Here is a 13,004-nt window from a genome sequence, read left to right on the forward strand (position 1 = left end):
TTCTCTTATTAAAAAAATAAATAAATAAATAAAAACCATAAAAGGCCGGAATGTCAATTACCACCAGGCTAATTAACCCATTTGGGACGAAATCTCAAACAATCTATCCGTCTTTTTCCAATTAACGGTAAAGCCTGCTCGTCTAGATAAACGGGAGATTGGAAGGAGTTTGAAAAATTTTAATTGGCCTTAACGACGAAGCCCGGCTTTCAAGTGATAAGGTCTCCAGGGTCGGATGGGACGGATGGAGATTGGGCCATTGAGCGACGGCGGGCATGCGCCCTTTTCTCGTTCGCGTCCCGTTTGACCACGCCTCTCATGGCGAGGGCGCAGATCTCCCTTTAAGTCCCTCAGAACTTAGCGGAGATATTCTTAGAAGTCATCTCTAACGCGGTCGACCTACCTGGAAGCTGTGCGGCCCCAAACTCCATTGACCAGATAACTTCGAATTCCGAACGTTCACGACTTAAGGTTGGACTTGATTTTGTTTTACATACTACTTACACATAATACTTAACATTGCAAAAATAATAATAGTCTATTACTTTGATGTGTACTGGCAGAGTTGAAGATATCACTAATTAAAGTTAATAGCTTAGAACTAAATAATTGTTGATCATAAATTAACACCAACCATTGTTCAGTCTTTGACAAAGCAATGTTTAATTTTTTACTAAGTAAAATATTTATTATACCAATTGTATAAATCATTTGATTTACTTTATTTCTGGATTATTGAATTTATAATTGTTAAGTAGAATAACAGAACAAAGAAACCTCAACGTCGAAAATATTTAACAACCGGGTCCGTATTTTTAATTGCCTATATTTTAAGACTTAAAGGATAGCACTAGTCATAAATAGTTATGTTTATTTAAGTAAAGGGCAATCAAAAAATTCACACTTTGGAAATTTCTGATCCCTCTAATATAGCACCACTTATGAAAAACATTTATCAAAAAAATGCGTCGGAACAACTCAATGAATAATTTTTAAATAAAATATTATTTTGTATACAAAACATTAAAAAGATTTATAAATAGCACGATAAGACTGCCCTACTGCAAAAAATTGCATTAATAGTTTTTAAATAATACACTACGTAAAACATGCTGATATTGTTCATTCTCAAAATTTACAACAATGAGGATTCTGTGGCAATTGACATTAGCTAATCAATAAAGAATAATAATAAATAAAGATTTGATGATATAATTCAAAAGTAATAACCATGTCCTAAACACTAATTATTTAGTTGTAACGAGCAGGAACCTGAAATATTAAAACATTTTCCTCTTTTATGTCAAATTGATGTAGCATCTAAAAGATTTTGCCTAAATAAATACTGTGTTGAATATAATAGTCGAGATAATTAATTAAATTACATATTCAATATTTGAAATGATCTACAAGCCAATGATGTTTTTATGTTTACCATTATGGTTTTAAAGTTAAGAGCCGGTTTTTTTAAATGAATATGGATTGAAGTTGGGTACAAGTACGGGGAATAAGGAAGAAACGAAAGAGAAATGTATTAAAAATATATGCTAAGTACTGTCAAATTAAAAACTAACTTTCTAGGGAAACCTGGATAAATTCAAACCACACCTAGTTGTCAGTTTTTGGTTTATTTAGCTCCATTTTGCTTGAGGACGAAACATTAAGATTACTCTAAATTGGGCGAAATTGTATTTGAAAAATTAACAAAGGCTTAAGCTAAATGAAATGATAATACATTACTTTCGAATCAAACCGACCGTTTACATGGTTAAAACTTAATTCCGAGCTCATAGGCACGTACGCCTGTATTTTTCAAGAAGAAATCCTAGCAATTGGAGAGATGTATTCAATATTCTATATTAAGTCAAAAAATATTATCTTTCTACATTAGTAAAGGATATATAACAAGGACATGGTTTTATGTCAGAAAGCCAGGCAGCCATCAGAGCATAAAACTCATCACCATTTGTTCAAGTATGGGGCTGAAGTGCAAAACGAAACTAAACAGATTAGGTGAACAAAGCAGTCCCAGGGGATGCAGGAGAAGAGAGGAACGAAGGAGCAGAGATGCCCTTGCAAGGAATGAAGCCGATAGGTCCCATTTGTAGGTATAAGGCTCGACACTACCAACGAACATCTTAGAAATGAAGACCGAGTAAGAGAGATAGAATAAAATAAATACACAATAGAATTAATTTAAAATCAATCCCAAATACTCCTGGCGATATTGGAACAAAAAAAAAAAAAAACAATAGATCCATTAGAGTTCGTGTTCCGATTGATCGAATAACTTTTTTCAATTAATTAATCTTTGTGTAAGGTGTTGGTTGACATAAAAAGTCAGTGTTACAAGCGAGATTCGAATCCATGACCTTCGGCTAAATTCGCCGCTGCTCTACCACTTGAGCTATCATGACCTCGATCCACTCGGACACTAACTTCCTATCTCAACATACAACCTTTCGAATTTTCCCTCTTTTTGACATTTTCGAATGTCTTGTAATCAGGATTCGATTCGATCGAATAGATTACACGACATTTGAAAAATGGCAAAAAGGAGGGAAAATTCGAATGGTGGGGTTGAGATGGGAAGTTGGTGTCCGAGTGGATCGCAGTCACGATAGCTGAAGTGGTATAGAAGCCGCGTATTTAGCCGAAGGTCGTGGGTTCGAATCCCTCTCTTGACACTGATGTTTTTATCTCAACCAATACCTTACATAAAGATTAATTAACTGAAAGAATATATTAAAATAAGCAGGAAGAAACTCAACGCAATGTCGTATAACTTAACCTCAGGAAGAAATGCTTTGGGATGCAAGTGTAACGATACAAGACCACCACAATACAACCACTAAAACCAGGGTTAATAATAAAATTCCTTGTTGAATGGGGTCTTGGCGGTGTGCTGTAGGTACTGAACGGGGTTACAATAACCCTCGAAAGGCATAGCTAACTCGAATTTTTACATTGCCATCTTCCAGTCACTGGTCATCATCAGAACGTAGGGAATGTACGAAAGTGTAAGGAACTCCACTAAAGGCTTACCATTTCTGCGCAGTTACTCATGAAGATTACAAATGGGTTGCTTAAAAAAACACAGTGACTGTTCTTGATTGAAATGCGCATTTAAGCATGAAACAAAACCGTCTTCTAAATGGAAAACAAGAAAAAAGGAATAATTTATAATCCACAATAATTAATATATAACCGGTTATTTAAATTGAACTCTATGATTTGTATTTGGCATCCGAATTTAAACCTACCAACGTAAGGAAGGCTAATCATAGCTTATGTAATCAACAGTCAATATAATAATTTTTTAAGGTGCATTTGTACTGCCTTCCAGCTAAACATGGGCTGCATCATGCCAGCTGATATGTTTCGTGACTATAAAATAGATAACGAAGACGATTCAATTTATTTTTTATTGCCTATTTAACGTTTCATCTATATTCATCTATAGTATTTGCTACCAAACGATTTTTTATTAGCTCATAAAATAATTCAGAGTGGGTACACAAGAATTACAGGAAATGCATACCTAACGTGTAACTATGATACAAATGATAAAAGACTGTTACTGGTAGTAGTTGAAGGCTTAAAAATAAGATATATTAATTCACCGATCCGCTATTCAAAGATAAATTTTAACTGAGTTTTAATGTTTTAATTAAAATTTCTAGCAGGTTGGCAACGTCATAAAAGTTAACAAAGACTATTTGTTTGGCAGTTATAAACCAATAATATTGTTTTTGTTGAAACGCGCCGTTGTAAATCTTACAATTTTCAAATTTACCGATTATTCCCATAATTTACATCAGCCAGATATCGTTCAACGGTCGAACATCTTAATTATCCATTCGGGGGGAAGTTGCATACGACAATGAAAAAACCGTAAATTTGACGATCGGTCGTTACTTCCACCAATATTGTAAACACCAAGGAAAGATACCAATAAAAATTCGTTAACGGCGTCGGATCGGTTTCGGCTGTAACACAGGCTGCTATCACATGATCGTTAAATCTTTTATTTAATTATATTGTGCATCTTCGTTCAAAATTTCACATAGTGTAATTCAAATTTGTATTAAATAATGTATTATACAGGATAGAATTCTCCATGATTATCATTGTCCGCAATTTTGTTTTTTAACTGCACACTCAGATACTTGCCAGCAAATAAAGTGTTTATTTTTTATGGTACCGGTAATTCTCGCTTCGCTGGATTTGCTCTAACGGCTAAACAGAAATAAAAAGAGACTTTTTTTGAGCAGTATGTACTGAATTCACTAGATTCAGTTTATTTACAGGTTCACTCAAAATCAATCCACACGGCTAAAGGGTTTGCCACTATAGATCACAGAATATTACTGTCGAAATGTTTTAACTCCACACTCAGACCTTTGTCAGAAAATAAAAAGTTTACTTTTTATGGTACCAGTAATTCTCGCCTCGTTTGGATTTGATCTAACGTCTACGCGGAGATAAAAAAGAGACTTTTTGTAGCAGTATGTACTGAACTCACTAGATACATTTTATTTACAGGTTCACTCACAATCAATCCACACGGCTAAACGTTTGACATTGTAGATCACAGAATATTACTGTCGAAATGTTTTAACTCCACACTCAGACACTTGTCAGAAAATAAAGTGTTTATTTTTTATGGTACCGGTAATTCTCGCTTCGCTGGATTTGCTCTAACGGCTAAACAGAAATAAAAATAGACTTTTTTTGAGCAGTATGTACCGAATTCAATAGATACAGTTTATTTACAGGTTCACTCACAATCAAACCACACGGCTAAACGGTTTGACATTGTGGGTAACAGAATATTACTGTCGAAACTTCATTCGTACGGTGAGACTGGTAGCTCATTGTCCTGTATGCAAGGAAGGTAATTTACTATAAAAGAAGGATCGTATCGTTCAATTTTGTTCATGTACATTCTAGGGGCCCAGGTTCCCACATGGATCCATTGCTTTCCTTACATTGTTTTATTTAATGATGTCGATATATTTTCAGATGTTAATCTTTTATTGCTGGCTGATGATCGTAAAATCTATATATATAAAACAATTCCGTGACTGACTGACAGATAACGCACAACCCAAACCGTTAGATCCAAATGGTGAAATTTCGACAGTGTATTCGTACAATGACTTGGATAGCCGCTAAGAAAGACTTTTTTCAAATTCTATCCCTGTCTATATATAAATAAAACAGTCCCTTGGCTGGTTGCCTGACAAACAACCCACACATGTTTTTGGTGCCTCGAAGGTATCTGAAAATTCTTTTTACCTTCAAAACATCTTCATTTGGATTTTCTACTCTCCTAGAGACAGCATTTACAGCGAATGTCTGGTTCGTCACGATATGGGTAACCTCTGTCATGTTTTGAGTTTTCATGTTCGCAGCCAGGTGTAGATGGGGTTCTTACGCTTTTTGACAAATTCATATTAAATTCAGTGAGAATTTTGTCTATGTAATTTTGTTGATGGAGAAACAGATTTTCTGGCTCGTTTTTCAACTACATTCCAATATAGGGTTTGGGCTCTTTTTCAATTGTTAAATCGAATTCATTTCTGAGTTTTAAAAGAAAATTCATTATGATTTTATGATTTTTTCCAATTACAAGCCCATCGTCAACATGGATTGCCAAAATAAAGAGTTATCATTGTTTTTGAATACGGATCGGTCTGTCAAGAGCTGATTTAGCCCATTCTTCTTTAAAAAATCAAAATCGTCTATTCCACTTTATAGGAGCTCGTTTAAGACCATACAATGATTTTTGAAGTAGACATACATTGCCTTTTTTATCTTCATATCCTTCGGGAGTTTCATGTATATCCCTTCTGATAGGTTGCCACGTAGAAAAGCACTGCCACATCAAAACTCATTATTATTTTATCAGTAGCTTTCGCTATAGGCTAGTAAAAAACGAAGTGTACTGGTATTCACTACAGGACTGAAGGTGTCATAAAAATCTCGTTCACGTTGTTCACATCCACGATGCTTTAAATTGTCCATTTTCTTTTTGCTTGAAAACCCATCTGCTGCTTATAAGTTTTTTATCCTTCACTTTGTTAGTAGGCAAAAACTTGAAAACTTTGTTTTTTTTCTAGAGATGACTTCTTACTTTCTATGGCCTTTTTCCAATTTTCTGCATTAGGACCATTTGCAGCTTCATGGTATGTAAGAAGTACATAATCTTGTAGATAGTTTGGTGGTCGTTTTATTCGTCTTCCTCTGCGTAGAGTCACTTCTTTGTCGTCGTAGAGGGTTTTATTTGTGTTTGCATCTTCAATTGTTTCATTGTCCGACTAATCACAAATTTCAATATCTCCAGACTGTCTCACATCTCCCTCACTAGAATCTTCTGATATTTTTTCTTCTCCTTTTGTGATGGTGATCTCATCATATGTATTTTTAGTTTTAAATGCAGCGATTTCATCCTCAAAAATGACATCTCGAGAATAAATGATTCTGTGATTATTCTCGTCCCGTAAGCGATATCCGTTTTGTGTATATCCAACATGTCGAATTTTTTGCTTCGGCTGTCTAGTTTTTTTAGTCGTGTTAAAGTCTTTGCATGAGCGTAACAACCAAAAAGATGTATCCTCTTATAGTTGGGCTTGTGTCCAAACCAGATTTCAAACGGAGTTTTTGATTCTGGAAGACTTTTGGTAGGACATCTGTTTAGTATGTAGCACGCAACTCGAGCAGCTTCGCCCCACATCTCAGCAGGTAAGCTAGAGTCAAAGAGAAGAGCTCTTGTTTTGTCAAGGATGGACCGATTCAATCTTTCAGCTTTTGCATTTAGCTGAGGCGTATGAGCGATAGAAAAATCCAGGAAAGTTCCTCTAGACTTGGCCCAAGACAATAGATTTTCGTTTACATATTCGCCTCCATTGTCACATCTAATTTTGTAGACAGGCATTGTTCATTTTACCTCCACTTCTAAAACATACTGTTTGATTAATTCAGCCGTAGCTGACTTTTTCTTTAAGAGATAAATTTGCTTAAAGCAAGTAAAGCCATCCATGCAGGTTACTATGTAGTAGAATCCATCCCATGTTGATATTTCTATTTGACAAATGTCGGTATGAGCTATATCAAGAGGTCTGGTAGCTCTGGTTCTTTGGGTAGAAAATGTAAAGCGAGTCTGTTTTGCTTGTATGCTTATTTCACAGAGATGTTCAGTATGTTCAAAAGTAGCGGGTGAAATGCCCAAGGTGTTTTTAAGCTTTTTGACGTTTTCATAGTTTAGGTGTCCCAAAATTCTATGCCAATACGTTGTATTTGTCTTAGAATCAACAGCTTGAAAACATTGCTTATAAGTTCACTAATTTCTTGGTCCACTTGACCAATTAATATATTACAATTAATTAAGGTTTTTAGTCGAGATAAAAAAGTATAAGTATAAGATATCTAGCCGAAGATCGTGGGTTCGAATCCCGCTCGTGCCGTTGACTTTTTTATCGCGACTAAAACCTTAATTAATTGTAATTGTTTATAGGTATCATCTGGGTAAGTTTTAACGCGTACAAACCATTTGATTGTTTTTCACCTTCTAGGATGTCGTCATTTTTGGAAATCGCAACTTTTTCGTTGGTGAAAAGGACTTGGCCACCATTTTCTGTTATTGCACCAACCGATATCAAATTGCTGTCAAGACAAGGAGCAAGAATCACATTGTTTAGAACACATTCTTTGCCTCGAAATTTCCAACCCCAGTAGTTAGTAGAGACTGATTTTTTTTAGCGACTCTACTGTATCACGCTCATTTTTAAACTTTAAACTTATTATTATAACACTGAGCGGTCATTTGTCATATGAAAAGATGATCCACTGTCTATATAGAATTTTAAATCATTGGTCATAGTAGTTTCAATTTTTTTATTCATATAAGCCACTTTGGTCTTATTTTTCTCACGTTTTTCATGCTCTCCGCGGAAAAACCAATTTTCTGATTGATGGTTGTTTTTCTTGCAATATTTGCAGCGATCTTTAGTATCACTAATTGGTTTTCTTGTAAGAACAAGAATCGCAAAATGTACGGTTTGCCCACAGGAATAACAGTTCATATTTCGAGGGGGTTTACGATTTTTATGCAACAACGTCACAGGTTTTATTGCGCACACTAAGTTTGGTTTCTTCTGAGAAAAGTCTAGTCATTAGATTGTCGACTGTGCGATCAGCCTTGGCGGTTGAACTCCAGGCAGTACTAAAATTGTTGTACTCAGCCAGCAAAATTACCAGGATTTTAGAAATCAGCATTTCGTCAGAATATTCAAAAGAAACGTGATGTTCTGCAGATTACTAATGTTTGAAGCCATGTTAAGATTGATCGTATTTGTAGCCAAAAAGTTTGCAAAAGCTCGTTAACCTGATCTTCATTTTTGCGATAATAGATATTAACTAATTTTGAAAACTTACTTTTGAAGTCTTACAGTGTAAAATATGATTTAAAACAGTCTTATTTACTGTAGCTAAAATAATCTTTTTAGATTGCACATCTTTGCGAATAAAATCTTTCTTGTTTTTGTCTTCCGATAGGTCTTCTAACTTTACTGTGCCCGCGACAATTTCGTCTAGACCGGCAGATTGGAAAGCAATTTCTGTTAACAGTCCATTCTTGAAAGTTGTTCACACCACTCAATTTTTCGATCTGTAGAACATCGTCGACCTGATTTGTATTATTAGTAGAATACATGCTGATGAACAAAACGTATTTACTTACTGTTTAGTCAGGAACACAACACGTGGCAAGACACTTGTCACAATACCGGCACAAATATTAGTCTTAATAGTTTTATTTTTATACTTTGCCAACAAGTTTTAGCACAGTTCTGGGCCCATAACCTGTTGGACAAAGGAATAAAAGAAAAAATGTTTTAGAAAAGATATTAATTTTACAGTCTTGATTTAATGAAACATCCACGTGACTACAGGTCTTACAAGTATAACACTCTTTACACGAACAGGCGTTAGTGCGCATGTTCCGCCTTTTTTATAACAATTCAAATTTACATTCCAACAAAATATGTATGTCAAAATCGGTGGCAGTTATTAATATGACATTCTTACTTTTACGTCTTCCTTGTTCAACGTTTTATTATTTCTGGGTTTTTATATTGGCGAGATTGCAATAATTGTTGTTTTGTTGGTTGTTATGGTTAAGGATTAATTGTTAAGAATAATTATCTGGAGAATCTCCGTTCTGTCTTTCCTTTGGTACTGATACGGTCTGGTCCAATTGGAGGAAGTTGGGTTTGAGCCGGTGACGTACCCAGTATGAAGATGGCCTCATCGCCAAGCCAATAAGGACATGGTTGGGTGTGGCCTGTTGCTATAACAACTTGCCAACGACCATCCAAAACGGCTCACACCATGGCAGGAGGAAGAATCATAGGCATCGACTCCCTCCATGACCGCCCGGTTGCGCTGGAAACAGCCCTGTCACCGTACTTTACCTCCTGTGAAAATTAGATGCCGTTTTGTATAGAATTCCTTTTTTTTTTAATCTTCATTCCTAGGTTTATATTTTTTCAACGAGGGGTAATTATTTTTAGGATTTCCTCAAACTATATAAAAAAAAAGAAACAGGAAAATTAAGTACAATTGAGAATAAAATTAATTTATTTGTTGTTTTCCATCATTCTGGTGAATGACAAAAAAAAAGATCATTCCATCATTTTGGTCTGCCTATCCTCGAGACATGGTTTGTCAGACAAGTTTCATCTTCCTGGGATCCTTGTCGGAAAAATAGTATATATTTTTAGTTAAGTGATTGAGTAGTTAAGTAATTGATGATTAAATGAACTCCTGAATGGCGGTACTTTCTTAAACTTTAAAAAATTAACATACAAATTCATTTTTGGAATTGAAACCTTATTCAAAAATAACAATAAAATCTTGATGTGGACCTCATAATACCTCCTTACATTATACATGATGTAAACTTTGATATCAGATATGTTGTATAAATAATTAATTAGTGCCTAAATTAATAAATAAACGTAATCTAAACATCAATAATTATTTTAGTTAAAATGAAATATATTAGAAACACATTATTTTACATTATAAATGTATAGTTGTTATCAAATTATTCATGAATTAGTTTTGCATTTTCATTCATTTGTGTGTAATTTTATACAAACATTTTTTTAGCTTCCAGCTTTTTAGTTCTAGTAAGAGTAAGCAACATGGAAAGTATTATTTTTCCCCCATGAAATTTTTCGTCCTTTTTCTTAAGTAGGATTTGTTTTCTATATCGCAAGATTTTCCAGTTTTCCTTTTAAGACCGGATAAAATTAATAAAGTTTTGTTATATACGGTCATGTTTGTTCTGGTGCTATGATCTTAAAATTTTATTTTATTTTACTTGGATCTGTAATGTGGCGTTTGCTAATCTTGATATTTTGGTTTGTCAGACCTGTTTTCAGCATTTTGTGGGTAAATTTTTAACATTTTCGCGATTTTTTGTTTTGCTATGGCGGAGCAAGATTACAATTGAAAGAGTTCTTCTTAATTAGTTCTTAATAAGATTTTCCAGTTTTCCTTTTAAGGCCGGATAAAATGTTTATTTATTTTTTTTGTCTATCCTAACTTGCGATTTTATTAAAAAATACACACACTTCACTATCATAATTTAATATATTTTTCTATTTTTGTATGTCAGTATATTAGAAGCATTATATTATTAAAAACTTAATTTTTTTAGCTTTACAATTTTTGTTTCAACAAATGTCTTACTGTTCATGCCATAAATATTTTTTTGAATGTTTATTAAAATTTATTTGCATTTCATAAGATCTTAAAAAACACTAATTCTGTGTATAACTTAATTTCCATCGTAACTTATAACATAATTTCCTTCGTATGTTATCCATCCTATCAATTTAAAATTAAATTTAAGTCGGTTTCGATCATTTCGTTCTTTTTATCCTTGATATTTTGGTCTGATAGACGCATTTATTGGCATCTTCAGCGGAAAAAGATTACTATAAGACATTTTAAGCAAGATTTAGAAGCAGCAAGGTAAGTAATCTTTTCCCGACAAATATTATTTCAAATCAATTACTGAAGATGGCCAGATTCCGAAACGAGTCTAACAGGCCAAAATAACCAGGGTAGGCGCAAATTACAGGTTTATCACGCCGCAAACGTAAAGAAGAACTCTTTCAATTGTAATCTTGCTCCGCCATAGCAAAACAAAAAATCGCGAAAATGTTAAAAATTTACCCACAAAATGCTGAAAACAGGTCTGACAAACCAAAATATCAAGATTAGCAAACGCCACATTACAGATCCAAGTAAAATAAAATAAAATTTTAAGATCATAGCACCAGAACACACATTACCGTATATAACAAAACTTTTACTTTTTAAAATTTCAGAGTCCTGATGAAAGGGATATATTCCTCGATAATTCGACGAAGAATCTCACTTGCCTTTCTAATTGGCCATCCTCCCTTGGTTGTATTTTAATATATAATTGAAGGCTGATGATTGATTATTTCGGCGTTAAATTAAAAGTAATTGTAAAATTTAATTAATAGAAAAATAAGGAATGGAAATGTTAAACGATGAAACACTAACAATACTAAATCATTAAACGTATAAAAGTTTAGGCAGTATTTCAATAGTCACACAGGAAATAAGTATACACTTATGACACATCCATAATTAATATTATTTCAATGATTGTAGAAACAACAAGCCAAACCAAACAGTTACTCATATAGCAGAAACACATGTTTGTTTAAGAAAATACATTACGATATTTGTATAACATGAAATTTAAAATTGCATAAACATTGCCTGGAATGATTCTTAAATTTTTACGTTAAAGGCGAAGATGAAATTTATTTTCTAAGCAAAGAGAAACGAAACTATCATACATGTCGTCGTATCAAAGTATACTTTTAACAGAAGTCTATACAGAAGAACTGTAAGTGGTACATGTGGTGAACGTTTCATACTTAGCTAATTTGTGATATATGACTATATGTCTGTTTCACCATTGAATATCAGGAATTGGTCTGGATATTTTTTTTTTTTTAAACAATGGCAAGTTGAAATGTAATTCATGAGCATCTTATCTTATGCGAGATTTATTGAAGACTGCAATTTGATTGTCTCTAATCAATCATGACTTTTACCAATCAAGTATCAGTAAAATATTGAAAGTATGTATGCACATTATCAGAAGATTTGGATTACGTTTGTTTAAGGGGTTCCATGAGAATTAGTTTTAGATTTTTCCGTACATCTTTTTCCTATTAATTGGGAAGTATTTAATAATATTGAAGCATTATCATCACGCCTAAAGTTCGCTTTCAGTTTATCTTTGCCCTTCGTTGATTATTCTTATTCTTAAACCTTTTTCAATGGCACCACTCATGCATGAGTGTGTATGACAGTAACAGGGTCATAACATCATTAGAGGGATACAGCCAGCGCGAAGTCGCCAGGAGACTGAGTGTAAATCATTTTAGAATAGGAATACAATTCGAAGAAACAGGGCTTCACACAAGAAATCCAGGACAGGATTTAATTAAGATTCACCGTCACCAGGCGCTACCGCAGCATAACGGGAAATGAAATAAGAAATCTGATAAGAAACGTTTGAAAAATGTTTTGATTTCCTCCTAGACTGTAAGAAGGCTCGACCTCGAAGGCACCCGGCTCGTGAACCTCTTCTTAGCCTGCAGCTCAGAAAATGGTCAGGCTTGAATTCGCAGAGGAACAGGTGAAAGAGTTGACCTCAAATCTTCAGATAGGCGTAACGCCACATGGAGACGTCCAGGAAAATTGGTTGTTGTGCGAGGAAGATCTCTAACTTCACAGAGGTACTTACAAGTCATAATTGAAGAACATTTGCCCCCCCCCCTCATCGGTGAGAAATTCTAGCTAATGCAAGATGTCTGGCCCCATAGAGCATGTATTGTGGATGACCCGAATGAGGTTAGAATCGAGGGCTTGGTGTGGCCAGC

At 34.3% G+C, this 13,004-nt stretch overlaps 1 protein-coding gene across 1 annotated transcript in view; it reads left to right on the forward strand.

Annotated features, from left to right (window-relative positions):
* The first annotated feature begins 407 nt into the window (after positions 1–407).
* The window catches only part of LOC106661570 (homeobox protein abdominal-B), a 201,921-nt gene continuing 189,324 nt past the window's right edge, over positions 408–13,004 (forward strand). The window contains exon 1 of the mRNA XM_024227476.1: positions 408–471. The gene's annotated coding sequence lies outside the window, so the exon portion shown is untranslated. The remainder of the gene's footprint in view (positions 472–13,004) is intronic.

This window comes from Cimex lectularius, unplaced genomic scaffold (genome assembly GCF_000648675.2).
Source record: "Cimex lectularius strain Harlan isolate CLEC.00 unplaced genomic scaffold, Clec_2.1 scaffold18, whole genome shotgun sequence".
Taxonomy (NCBI): Eukaryota; Metazoa; Arthropoda; class Insecta; order Hemiptera; family Cimicidae; genus Cimex; species Cimex lectularius.